The sequence below is a fragment of the Chenopodium album genome, chromosome 10 (assembly GCF_948465745.1).
Source record: "Chenopodium album chromosome 10, dcCheAlbu1.1, whole genome shotgun sequence".
NCBI classification, from domain to species: Eukaryota; Viridiplantae; Streptophyta; class Magnoliopsida; order Caryophyllales; family Amaranthaceae; genus Chenopodium; species Chenopodium album.
Window position 1 is genome coordinate 20,540,277 of NC_137843.1, and position 11,477 is coordinate 20,551,753.

Sequence of the window (11,477 nt, forward strand, 5' to 3'; positions counted from 1 at the left end):
TATTTGTTTTGGTTCGCCCTGTTTACCTTAAAGGTAAGTGGTGTTGACTAATTTCAGGTGGAGTCAATGAATGAGCATGTGGAGTCCTGGGAATGGTTTCACCTAGATTAGGAATGTTGGTCTTTATGTTTTATTTTGAGTACTCACGACAATGGTTACTAATTATAGTCTATTATTAATAAGAGAAGAGTATTGAAGTTTTCCGCTGCAAAGTATTGGTTTTGCTTAGTAAGTGTGAGTAGCCTTGCGTAATCACGCGGCGGTAATACACCTAAGTTTATCTCTATGGTATAATTATACGTATTATACTAGTATTTCCGTAGAGGGAGATTTGGGGGTGTTATAGTCTATTAGGGAATGGAAGTTGGATAGTAGGGCTTTGCACATCTCCACCCTTCTCCTGAGGTGTACCCTGTAAAGAAATATCAGAAGAGTTAGTTTTTGTTTGGGGCCCTGCAAGGTTAGTAACATTAGCACTTGGTACAAGGGAATTAGGATTAGCAATTGATGTTGTAACAAGTTCATAATCTTTGGGCATAACGGCCCATCATAGTGTGAACCACTCCTTAGAGTAATTGCATTAGCATGATCCGTGGATTAATTGGTTGCGATGGTAGGGACTCCCTACTAGCGAGTTTGTAAAGTAGAAGAAAGTTGTGCAATCTGATTATCCATGATTTTATTATGTGCTAAGATTAAATCAATTTGTGCATCCCTACTCTGCATGTGCTTTTGCATGCTGGCTAACATCGTTCTAATTTCTGACAAGACAGGGTCAGTGGATGGTTATGGAGTCGGTGATTGGGTCCTTTGATGAAGGGTTTGGTAGTACTTTTGTTGTGGTTGTTGTGGTGCTTGTGGTTGTGATGGTTGTGGAGTTGGGGAATTTTGCACATTGGTACTCTGGTAACATAGGTATGGATGATTTTGGAGGCCAGGATTATAGGTGTTAGAGTATGGGTTATTTTGCCTATAGGTTTGAAAGGCATTAACTTGCTCCACAGACCTCCTACAATCTTGCTCCCAATGACCTACAATTCCACAATTTTCACAAAAAGCTTCATTAAATTAGTATTATGGACAGCGAAAATATTAGCTAAAGAAGCAGGATAAACAATACAAAGGTTATCTAATTTGTTTACTAATAGAAGTTAATTGAGCTTGCAAAAAGGATACTGAATCAAAACTATATTTGTCTTTGTTTGCAAAGCCTCTAGGATTCCCGTATTGGGAATTGTGAATTGACATCTCTTCGATAACTGTTCCTGCTAGATTTTCCTGAAGATTTATAAATCTTCCATTAGCTGCTGAGTCAAGGATTGATCTAGATGAATTTCCAAGCCCGTTGTAGAAGGCTTGGATTATCTGCCACTACGCTAATCCATGATGGGGACATTCCCTTTGCAGATCCTTAAATCTCTCCCAAGCATCATATAGACTTTCATCAGCTTCTTAGCAAAATTTTGGATTCAATTTCTTAATAAAGTTATCCTCTCTGCAGGGTAATATTTATTATAGAAATTCAAAGCAAGAGTATCCCAATCAGTAACACCAAGCGCAGTTCTATTTAATCCATTATACCACAATTTAGCTTTACCATACAAAGAAAAGGGAAAAAGAATATCCCTGATTTGGTCTTGAGTGACCCCAGCTTGCCTAATAGTATTGCAATACTGACAGAAATCCAAAATATGAAGATTTGGATCTTTACCCTTAGCTCCGCTGAATTGCTTCCTTTCAATCATAGTAATAAACTGGGGTTTAATCTCAAATTCCACTCCCTCAAGATTAGGTGTAGGAGCAAGATAAGGAAAATCTTGTAGGGATGGTTGCAAATAATCGCTAAGCTTGCGAGGTGGAGGAGGTAGTGGATTCTCCATCTCTGATTCAAGTTCTGAAGAAGCTTCCGAATCACTGGAATCAGATAGGGGATCCAAAGTTGTATTACCCTCGGATGTGGCTCGTATCTGTCTAGAAAAAGTTCTTTTGTCTATGAAAAGATCGTTCGATTTCAAGATCGAATGGAATGTAACCTGATCTAGAACCCCTGAGCATAAACACATAATTAAACAAACAAATATGAGAAATTTTTCCCAAAGAACTTGCATTCTTTGAGGTGGGGGAAAATAATTTAGACTACAAAAACAATTAGAAATAAAAATAAAATCATTTTCCTGGCAACGGTGCCAAATTTTGATAGGCTAAAGTTGTATTACCTAAACAAAAGTATTACCTAAGTCCTCTAACTAATGTAGATAGGGAAGTAGGGTCGAATCCACAAGGAACCAAATCTTTCTATTCCTAATTAATCAAAATAAACTAAACTATTACGTAACCAAATTATTTTCAAGTGAATTAAACTAAGGGGAATAATTAAGGAGAAATCAATACTAAAATGCCTAGGGTCACAAGTTTACCAATAATTAATATTGCGGGATAAAGCATAACAATCAACAATTAATATTGCACATATAACATGATTAACAGGCTCTCGCAATTTACTAGATCTAAGTTCCTATTGAAAATAGCCTTTAATATCAAATTAATATATGTTCTATTCATCAATTCAATATTGGTATACTTTTACAATCAAATCACATCTGCTCGATCCATAATCCAATTGCAAAGAATTAAAACAATTCAATAAGAAATTATCATGCAATATCAATAATCAACAATAACAGATTATCCGTTCATATTAATTATGGATCCCCCAAGAACCCTAGAATTAAACTACTCACGCATAATTAAATCTAAACAACTCAAAGCATAGGAATAAGACATGATTGAAATTAAACACAAAGTAATAAAGCAATTAAAATCAAAGTAATGAAATAAACAATAAAAGAGAGAAGGATCAATATCGAAAGAAGGAAATATGAAATTGCACTAAAGGAAAAAGCTTGAGTTTAACAATAATCCACAACTAAGAATCTCTCTAAAGATTTAAGTATGAAAAGAGGAATAATGAAAACATAGCTAAAAAAGATTACAAGAAGTCACTACTACATTTTTTATCAAATACGACGGTTAAAAAGAGCTATTGCAATGGCTTGCTTTATTGCCGTTGCATTAGATAAGCCTAATACAACGGCGTAAACTTTGTACATCAAAAGGTGGGGCTAACGCAACAGTTTCTTAAAGTTGTTGCATTAGGGGTGCTAATACAACGGCCTAAAAGGCTAATGCCACGGTAGTGCTTTTGAAATTTAAAAATGCGCTTAAATTTAGATAAATCCGCCCCTCTAATTTTTTTAAGAATTAGGTGAGTCACTAGTTGGAGGACCCTCTTTAAGTGTTATCCCTCTTTTCCGCACATTCTCATACATACTCTCTCTCTCTCTCTCTCTCTCTCTCTCTCTCTCTCTCTCTCTCTCTCTCTCTCTTTCACACACACTCTATCCTTCTCCTCCATTGAAGCGAGCTTTCCAATAAAGCGGCGTACTCTGGGCTTTCTTCCCTCCATTGAAGCTGGGTTGTGGTATTTATTATTCTTCATAATCATCAAATATCAATTTGACAATCTAGGGTTTAACTATTTTTTATTTAATTGTCAGTATACACAATCTAGGGTTCTTTGGTGGATTTGAATTTCTAGTAATTTGTTATTTACTCACTATTTGTATCACCTGTTACTCCAATGGTCATGGATCTTGTGTACGGCCACCATCAGTAACACCTCGAGAATATTAGGCGAAGGGAGATCTAATATGCCACCAGACCACCGCACCACCAAAAGTCAGTGCCACCAACACCGCCACGCCTCTTAGCCGACACCACTAACACAGCTGACACCGCTAGGGGTTTGGGTTAGTATTTTTATCCTTACTCAATTTCTAATACCTCTTGCAGCTCTTAATTGAAAAAGCAATTTATGTTTTTGATTTCTTTTTTCAAATTGTGTATTGAAACTAAAATATATTTGCTTCATTGTCTTACATTACTTTCTTTGAGAATTTTGAATTGTGTTATTTGATTAATATTTTGAACTTTGAAATTGGAGTACATAGAAAAGATTAAAAAAAATTAGGGATTGTAAATCTATAGAGCAATACCCATGGTGTGTAATTTTTTATGATGGACATAGTTATGTCTCAAAAGGCCTGATTGTAATTTTGCTTGGGTTCTATTTTTGAAATTTTAATTGTTTTGTAGTTTGTGTATAATTAATAATCCTTGGAACTATTAATGTAGCTCCCGGATTTAGTAATCCTCCCTCTGAAGATAATATGTAGTACTTTAATGTTAGGGTCCATCTCAATCTCCTTATGAAGGTTTTTTTTAACCCTTCTTAATTTCTGTATTTTTGTGTATTCCATTTTTTATTTAGTTGAAAACTTGAAATTACATGTTTATTGCTTGCTCTTGTTTGTATTTCCGTAATGTATGTCCTAGTATGAGAATTTGCTATTTTCTTAATCAAGGATCTTTGAATATAATGCTATCAGGCTATTGTTAATTTAGTTCAATCTTTATACTTGTGTATTATTTTGGTCGAATGTATGTTCTGGTTAGATATATTATCTATGTTCATATTAAATCATTATTATAAATCAAATTAAGATATTATAAGATATGTTAAAATTATAATCGAACATGAAACTGCCCCTTTGCTTTTGTGAGCTTCTCATTGACCTTTTTTAATTTAAGATAGCATGATATTACTTTGATAGTCACTCAGTCATCATGGTATAAACATTTTTTAAAGTTACTTTCCGATTAATTTACCTTTATTTGTAATGTATTGAATTCTTTTAAGGAACTCTCACGTGGATCCTTAATTGTTACTCCCTCTGTCCTTTTTTTGCCCCATAGCTAATTTTTGGGTCAATTTTTAATAACTTTAACCACAAATTCTCATTAATGTATAAGATATAATATAGTCAAGTGGGATCTTGTTAGATTCGTCGAATTTTATATGTTATTAATATCAAGTTTTATAATTTTTACACTTATAGATCATAAGATGTATACGTTTTAACACGCGTCTCGAAGACCGTGAAAAGTCCAATGGGGCAAAAAAATAGGGACAGAGGGAGTAACATATATTGCAATTTAGGGGTTATCTATTACTTTTGTTAAATACATAATATTGTTTTTTCATAGGAAGCATTAGAGATAATATTAGCTTGTTCATTGATGATCATAATCAAAGGAGAAGTCGAAAAGAGAGATGATAGTGATCCTTGGGTCAAATGGAAGCAAGGTGGCATGATTGGTGGAGTTACTTTAGTTAGAGGAGCAGTGTTAGCTATATCTGGAGGTATATGTCTGTAGAGTGTAGACTATATTGGTTAAAACTATCATAAATCTCAAATAGTTAGAAGGACTTGGAACCAGTTCTCACTACTCAATTTCTCTTCTGATATTGCAAGAGTAGTTGCACCTGCAATTGCTCAAGGGCTCAACATTGTGGCTCTAACATTGGGAAGCCTTTTACCTGCCATTGGTGCAAGTGAGCTTCTATAGCTGTTAGAACTATTGGTGGTTTGATTGCTATAGCTGCATCTTTTGGAGGTATGTATTCAGGTTCTTTTCTCATATTTTTCTTAATATAATTCCTTGGTCTTTTTTTTATTTTTTTTTATTTTAGAATTCCATGGTCATTGCCGAGTAAATGTTAGTGTGAAAATCTGGTTGGTTGCATTGTGAATCGATAGAGCATGGACAGTTGGACATCTCAGTAGGACATCCTAGTCAGAATTAATAAGCTTTGTTTTTATGAATATATCAATATAGCGTTTACTTTATTGAAATTTATTTACACTTTTTGCCTGCAATTTGGGTTGGTACTCTGGCTGCTATTGCTCCACATATTCACAATGCCTCAGCTACTCTCCATGTCATCAGGCCCTTATTCTCTCATTTGTATGCATTGTTACATACTACACTAAGGAATAGTTGTGTTTTTTCATAGTTATAATCTAATCAACATCAGATTGTCATATTTTATACTGATTTTTTTTAATTAGCAGTTTGTGTAATGGTAGGATTCAAATGAGAATTAAAGATAAAAGTGGAATAATACTGCTTATTGTCATGGCTTATTGTAAAGAAATTAAAAAGTGATTATGCGTGGGAAAAAGGCACAAGATGGCGGTAAAAGTAACAAAAATATGGGGAATAAAGGAGCACAACCCCGAGCCTGGAAAGCAGAATGCCTGAATTGATTGTATCATAGCAAGATTTAATAAGACACAACACACAAATATTTAATTTTGATACTTTTTTCATAGTTTAATTAGTGACATACTGTATAATTTTGTAATTTTCCCTAAGGGTAACAAACTAACAATGTACAAGTCTACAATTTATATTAATAAAGTTTGGATTTGATTGTTATTATTATTATTATTATTATTATTATTATTATTATTTCATTTTTTTCTTGTTGAAAATTATTATAATTATTGTTATAGCAGTCGCGTTAGCACTTTGGCCGTTGTGTTAGCTACATATTGTCATCGCATTAGCTAAATATAGCTACTGCAACGGCCATAAGGGTGTCGTGGCATTAGATGTTAGCTATTGCAACGGCTATAACCTTGTCGTTGTGTTAGGTAATTTTACCGTTGCATTAGACCTACTGCAACGACAGCAGATGCTACGGTACATGGCTGTTGCAATAAACCTAATGCCACGGATTTTGACGCCTAATGCAACGTATTTGAGGGTTGCAATAGGTTAAAAATGTAGTAGTGAGCGTTTTTAATATTAAACTCAAAAATTAGCCAAACGACAAATCGTAAGCCGCCTAAACTTATACGCTCCCGATCAGGCGAAGGGTCCCTCGATCGGGCCGGCCTTTTTTTCTTTCTTCTTTGTTTCTGGGCAACCACCCGATCGACCATAGGCTGCCTGATCAGGCCCGATTTCTTTTGGCCTACTCTTCTCTTCTTTGTTTTCTTTAGGCTTAAATTATCAAAGGCCCAACTTCTTCTCGGTCCATTGCTCGGACCAATTCCACGAACCAAGCCCTAAGTCACCGATACGATCAGTCTTGGGCTACAATCAACAGTTATGAATGTGCTACAAGTTTCGATATCTCGTAGTGGCCAGAAAACCATAGGAATTACCGACAAATCCGAGAAATTACTAAAAAACAATTGTCAACTCTACAAAACACTTGAAACCACACATTAGTACTAAAAGTAGCTCCGAAGAGCTCGAATACGCATATAAATAACCGTGGTATGGGGGATAAAATAGCATATAAAACATATATCATTTTCCAAAGCATAAGACTTCATGTTGATGCACATAACATAAAAATGACTTTCAATAATGACTGGGAAAATAACTGTTACGAAGAAAAAATACATAAATTAGAATATTGTCAAAGAACAAAGCTGTTTCATAAACGAACAAATTATGGTAGAAGAAATAACATAAGACTGACCAACTGCATTCCTTTAACTGTTTGGATATAAAGTTCACCCATATAATTGTCGATGTTTTCAATGAAATTCCTTGTCCTTAACTCATCAGCCACATCTTGATTGCTTTCATTGTAATTATCATTCATGCAAAGCACATTCTGATAAAAATATGCACAAAGTTAACACAACAAAACAAACAAATTAAAAGTTATTCGTAAATTTGAAATACTTTTAAGACACACTTATAAAGACATTGTTAGGGAAAAATATCCTTTTTCCATTTGTTGAAGCTTTTCTCTTGTTCAAAATAAAACCCCATGCATCCACTATTTCATTGTACACATAAACATCATTGCCAAGTGTCTTAAGATGCAGCCGAATCAACAAGAATGTGCCATCATCATACAGCATTTCACTGTGTATGTAGGGGAAATTTATCACCACAATACATAAATTTCATTCATAATGATCCATAAATAATTATTTTAAGAGGATATTTGAAAGGATCTTACTCTTCGTCAAGTTCATTGTCGAATGCATATTCACATATCATTTGATGCTCATCTTTGTTTTCATTTAACAAGTGTGACTATTTTGTCAAGAATGGAGACTTGCATATGAATGACAACTTTCTAACCCTTTTAGGAGACGCTTCCCTAGTAAATAATGTACATATTATTATAAACAGAAGAAAAATATTTAATAACATAAAGAACATATATCTTTCCATTTCAAGCCTTTCAGTTTGTTTTCTCTTTCCAATCATTTTTTCATATTTAATTTCTCTCTTACTTCAAAAGTAAAAACATATAAAATAATGTAAACATGACAAAAAGAATATTATATTATATTTAATAATTAATTAAGGTCACTATTGTATTGTATACCTTTGTTGGGCTATGGCAGCCTTTTTCCCTTGTCGATCATTCTCATCATTTTCCTTGCATTTCTCCTCACAAATGTCGTCAAATTCTTTATCTCTTACCTCATTGTTAATAGAATATGTATGCTGAAAACAATAAATATAGTACATATAAACCAATCTAATAAATAATAAATTTTTGTTAGTATACCTTTCAAGGGTCTTCTCAGCTTCTTTTGTTACAATCTCATCTACTCTACCTTCTTACGTCATCATTTCTATGAACATCATTACATAAAGAACATGATATTTGATATAAAAGAACACGATATAAAGCATAAAAGAACATTCAATATATAGATTGCATTTAATTCATAACTATTACAAACACATACATTAATATCTTAATAATGCATCCAATTCATAATATCTGAACATATTCATTGCCTCCTCACCCATAATCCTTACATAATACACACTAATAATTCATAATTGTTACAAATTCTACATAGAAACAAACCAAATATACTAGCACATAAATTAATAACAAGAAGGATTATAAATCACCCATTCTTCTCCTTATTTTTTTCCTTGAACACTCCATCAATTGCATTGGATTCTAATTGTTGTTCTTTAAATATATCATAGTCAATGGTATCAATTCCATCTCTGTAACATTAACAGCAGAAGTATTTAATCCAAATTTCAATTGGAGGTCAAATGAGTTTTCAGGAACTTCCATTGTTGGTGGTGTGATGACTTTACTGAAGATAAATGGCTGAAGTGTTGGAGATTGTGTGGAATTTGCATCCATTTGTTGATGTGCACTTGCAATCTCTTCATCACCACCCACCTCTCTTTCTCTTGTCACATTCATGACAACATCATCAATCATTTCTCTAAACTAATCAGCGGCAAAAAAATCAGTATCCTGGCTTAAAATTGATCCACCATCTCCTCTTTGCACTTGTTGTTATTGTACATCAAGAGGCATCTTAAAGCCAGAACACCTTGACCACATTGCTGCAACGTTTTACATTGTGGATTCATGAACCAGAGGTGTAGAGTAAAAATTCACTCCCATTTTCAGAATGTTTGAGAGTTGAACAAAATCAGATGATATCCTCTCATAACTTCTAGAAGCATTTGATTGTATTCCTTTAACAAAACACATAAATCAGACCTTTTGTTAATATAGGTGTTAATATAAATTATGAATAAGTTAAGACAAAAAAAAAAATGCGTACAAATGTAATACACATTACACATGTTTACAAAAAGTACATGTTATATAAGGATAAATTACATATTATATAAGGCTGAAGTACATTACATGAAAAGTATATTAAAATATTCTAAACCTGAATATTGGTTGGGAGATTTTGTTGTTCTTCCTGATGCTGCTGGTTTTGTTGCTTGTTTTGTAGTTGTTGTTCATTTTGTTGCTTCTTTAGTTATGGTACTTGCTGGTTATGCTGTGGTTGTTGTTGATTATGTTGCTAACCTTCTTCAATCAATAAAGATTGGTATTCACCCAACAAATTTCGTGGGATTGGAATGTCCACTACCTCTGGGCATTTGATCCTGTCCATCAAAGTACCTAGACCGAACCCTAAACGCATATCAAGGTCAATCCTTTCAGTTACTAGCTTTTTGGACCACTCTTTTATAAGTGGGAATTCCCTTGGTTAGGTAAGGGATAGCTTCTACAACCGATCAAAGTAGCATATCTGTAAAACAAAATAAAAACAATTTAAAATTCATGTTGTTTTAATACGATAAGCTAAATTAGTCAAAATAAGTTATCATGTTTTTATAAGTACTACCATTAGGAACGGTAGAGGTCCATAAAAAAACCTCTTCCTTGGATTGCCCTTCCAGAAAAGCGCCATCTCAATCAGACTTTCTATGGTGTAGCTACACCATAACTCAGGTATGTGATTGGGTTAACGACAGTATATAAAAACCTAATAACAATACAATTAGTTAATTTGTCATTTAATAAAGAACACAACGAACAGGAAAAAAAAAGAAAAGAATATATGGTTGGCACAAAAGGAACATGATTAAAATAAATCATGAACCTGTTAATAAAATATAAAGAACATACATCTTCATTAAGAAGAACAATCATAACAAAAATAAAGAACATTATATCAACAAGAATTTATCAAAAAAATAAATAAAGAACATGCTATTTGAATATAAAAACCAACCTCAGTAAGTGTTGTGTATTGGAAACTGACTTGATGCAAGAATTAACTACCAGCACTAAGAAACTCCTCTTCCAGTCATCATCAAGAGGAGTTTTTTGCAACCCCAATTTCGAGACCAATTCAGTCAGATTTGGGATTTTACCCTATGGTAATCTTTGAATTTTTTTTCTAACACCTTATATTCATCATTCATATCTTTAGCCTCAACTATCTCTTTACCACAATATGGTATTCCATACACCAAATGGACATCAATAGCTTTTACATCTAATGCTTTATTATTCCTATCACATAAGATGTACATCTCCATCACCTCAAGTTTGTATTGAGAACAAGTTTAGCAGAGAACATTGGTGAATTCTTAGGAAAATCCAAATACAAAAAACCACCAAACTCCATATCCTTAATTGCTTGCAATTTCTCAACCTGGTTGGTCAAACTACTGATTAAATCCATCAAAGGTATAACAATTTGCCTTTGCTTAAGACAAATAGGGTCTTTCACCACTTCCTCCACATCATCTCCTTCTTCATCAGTACTTATATCATCTGGCTGTACAAGAAAGATTTCTTTTCTTGCCCTTTTCCCTTTAGGTTATTTATTATATACAACCTCCTCTGACACCGAAACAATAGTAGACTCAACTTTTGACTACAAACCAGATTGTGAAACCCCTTTTTCAGGCTTCTCTTTGACACTAAAATAAGGCTCTCCCAAAGGTGCCCTCCTTTTTTTCAACACAATTTTTTTATTTGCTTGAACTTGATCTTCACAAGTTTCTTTATTATCAGAATTATCTTCAGGCACTTCATCCTTTTGCTTTTTTTCAACTTTCTTAGTTCTATAAAACAGCCACACACACAGAAAAACACCAATGAGTCATAAATATTCAAAATGTTAAACTATTACACCAATTAATGAAAAAATATTGCACATTCATACGCTTTCTTCCTAGCAATTTGTTTGAATCTGTAAGGTTTTTTTTTTCCTTCCCACCTTCAGTTTCCCCTACTTCTACAT

The 11,477-nt window shown here is 33.5% G+C and overlaps 1 non-coding gene across 1 annotated transcript; it reads left to right on the forward strand.

Moving 5' to 3' along the window:
• Positions 1–1,378: 1,378 nt before the first annotated feature.
• LOC145565803 (small nucleolar RNA R71) lies at positions 1,379–1,482 on the forward strand. The gene has a single exon (XR_014095180.1). It is a non-coding gene; the product is annotated as a small nucleolar RNA R71 (small nucleolar RNA).
• Positions 1,483–11,477: the final 9,995 nt, after the last annotated feature.